General features: G+C 38.1%; 1 protein-coding gene across 5 annotated transcripts in view; it reads left to right on the top strand.

The window, feature by feature from the left end:
• The first annotated feature begins 1769 nt into the window (after nt 1–1769).
• The window catches only part of LOC116690141 (titin homolog), a 16926-nt gene continuing 15653 nt past the window's right edge, over nt 1770–3042 (top strand). For all 5 annotated transcript variants that reach the window (XM_032516911.1, XM_032516907.1, XM_032516909.1 and 2 more), the window contains exon 1: nt 1770–1897. The gene's annotated coding sequence lies outside the window, so the exon portion shown is untranslated. The remainder of the gene's footprint in view (nt 1898–3042) is intronic.

The raw sequence follows: 3042 nt of genomic DNA, 5'->3' as shown, positions 1-3042 counted from the left end.
GTTCACTACTTTATTGAATTTTGGGTGTTTTATTTCCCCCTCAAAAAACTTTAACAGACAAAAGACATAGAAATGATGTCATTTCATATCAATGAGGCTTCTTTACCATGAATTCAAAAAAGAAAATACTGTAAAACTAGTGGTAATATATTGGTGTTAGTGATGTGTACAGTAAACTGATGGTAATGTTACAGAAATGAAGAAAATGTTGAAAAAAACAATCAAAAAGGGATAAAAAAGGATCTCAAACACGTCAAAAAAGTCAACATGTGTTCCTTTAATATTGGTAAAATGAATTAGTAGTTTCTGCTAGGATAAAATAGGTAACATTTAATGTGTTAATCCCAATGTCTGATGGGATGTGCAGCATGTGGTTGTTCGGTTATCTGTGATGGAAAAAGAAAATCTGACGATAAATTGAAAATATGACGGTGCGTTTTTTTACACACAGAGGGATGCAGCTTCACGAGTGGATTATGCTGATAGCTGCTATTTCTTTACAAAGTACTTGAAGTACCCTGAGTACCACAAATACTACCACTGAGTGGGCTTGATTAGATTTTTTTGAGGGTTTGGTACAACTTGCAGCGGTTGTCAGAGCAACAAGCCCCCTAAAACCCAAGATGCACTGGTATTAACAGGAAATACCTGTAACCTGTCACATTCACAGACAGCGCTGTATCATCATCATTTTCTCCCAGAATGCATTGCCATTTACAGTGTGCTTCAGTATGAATATTAAACAACGAGATACTGTGAGAGCTCAGCTGTGGATGTACATCAAAGGTAATCATGTAGTTTATTATTATTTTAACAAAAACATGTGGAAGAAAGTTATGAAGTCAGTTCAAGCTGCTGAATCCTGATGTTCTCACAATCAAACACACATGCAATTTACGTGCATACAAGTTAGAATATGTTTATTATTTACACATAGGAGACAGGGGAATTATTTTCCATAGCGAGAGCCATCTGCTGAGTCTTCACAGTGTCTCCACATCCACTCATATTAATAATAAGAAGGACATATATGGAAATGTGGAAAGAGTGTGTGAGTTATTAGACATTGTTATTCGGGATTTCAAGACAATGCAGTGTCATGGAGTTTCAGTCCATTAACAAACGGGTTATTGTTCCTGACAATCATGAGATCTATTTTGAATTTGTTCGAAATTAAAAATGAAATTAAAAATGAATAGGAAATGATAAGTTTTGAAATAATACATTTTGGATTTTAATGACTAGAATTACAACACAGTCTCTCCAACTATTTACCAGACAGCTTGTCCACAGTTTATTTTCTCATATATGTATATATATATATATATATATATATATATATATATATATATATATATATATATATATATATATATATGAAATGACACTGAGTAGAAAAACTTGATAATATAATGTTATATATAATTGTGGTGATCTGCTTTAATCTCTTTAATTCTTGATTTGTCTTTTAAATTATGTATTTTTAATTGATGAAAACCCACTCTGTATGACATCACATGTTTATTCAGTAACCTATCTGCTTTTGTGTGCTTGACTTTTTACAATGACTATTCAATAATGACATATTCAAACCATTATTAACTACCATTAATATTCCAGAACTTCTTTTGATTGACCAGATGTGTAATAAAGAAATTTGTCGAAGTTTGAAGATGCTGTTGTCACAAACTGCTCTCAGTGATTTCGGGATTATTCGGGGTTACATTGGATTATAGTTGCGTTATATAAAGCGGTTGCACGAGATTGGTCGCCTGAGCCGAGCATGCGCAGAGCGTCGCAGCTAACCACATCAGAAACCAATCCATAAACGCGTTTACGGAATTTAAATTAAACAACAGTGAGAGTTTTCAAGGAAAGAACAGCTTCCTGTGTACAGGTGAGTGTGTGTGTGTTTGTGTGTTTTCCCGCGGCTCGGCTCGGCTCTGTATGTGTGTGTTTGTGTGTCTGTGTGTGAGAGTGAGAGTGTGTGCTGGTCCATGGCTTGTTCTGTGTGCACTCATGGAGCTAGGAGACAGAAAAAAGGGATGGCCGGCCCACGGCATCTGCTCGAGCGAAAGCGGGCATTAGAAGTCTCTCCCGCCGCCACTTGGTCCCGGGCTCCGCCGGCCTCGCTCGGAGCCCCGGGGCCGCTGCTGCTCACAGCCCGCTGGAGGCGAAGCACTCAGCACTAGGTCGCTGTTATCGGGAACAAAATGTTCTGAATTCAAATTTCATATGCGAACATGAAGCCTTTGCTTTATACCTTTAGAAACGAACCCACAGCTGTCAACAAGCTCTGTCTGAACAAGTAGAGACTCACTGTTTTTCTTATGGGTTTCAGTCAGGCTAAGATTGGTTGGTGCTGCGTTTATTTGGGTTGTTTTGTCCACAACTTATTAAAATGATTAGTGACATTTGCAGTTGTTTTGAATTGTTTATGAAGGAAAAACGTAGGCTAACATAGCCTGGACGGTCAGTGATGAGTTTACATGTCATGCAAATGTAAATGTAAATCTGCTTTAAAAGTTATTTTTACTGTTTGTTGCTGCTGGAGGCTTCATCACTTGCAGTGTGTGCCTGCAGAACACACACACACACACACACACACACACACACACACACACACACACACACCACACACACACACACACACACACAGAGAGACACACCTCCCCCAGTCCCCACTACCTTAACTTTGGAACTTTCTCTTCTCTTCTCTCTCTTTCAGTAGCAGCTTCTTGCTGCTTCTCATTTGTCTTGTGTTTCTTTTAAACTGCCCTCTTTTTCACCCACTTAAGTTCCATTTAAGTCAGCTTTGAATGTTTGCAATATGCATATTAAAAAAGAATAAGCCTGTTATCTGAACATCATGTACTGAAGTGTCTTTCTGTCCCGCTCTGTCTGTCAAAGATAACGAGAGTAAGCCCACCTTTTGTTTTCTCAGTTCTGTGTTGGTTCTCATCAGAAAGTGTGAGTTGTAGTCTGGATGTTAAAGACCTAAAACAGTTCAGATCTAGTCCTGGATTCACTGTTACAGGCTGG

Source organism: Etheostoma spectabile, chromosome 5, assembly GCF_008692095.1.
Source record: "Etheostoma spectabile isolate EspeVRDwgs_2016 chromosome 5, UIUC_Espe_1.0, whole genome shotgun sequence".
Classification (NCBI taxonomy): Eukaryota; Metazoa; Chordata; class Actinopteri; order Perciformes; family Percidae; genus Etheostoma; species Etheostoma spectabile.
The sequence above is the reverse complement of the archived record's forward strand: the minus strand, read 5'-3'. Positions and strand labels throughout refer to the sequence as shown.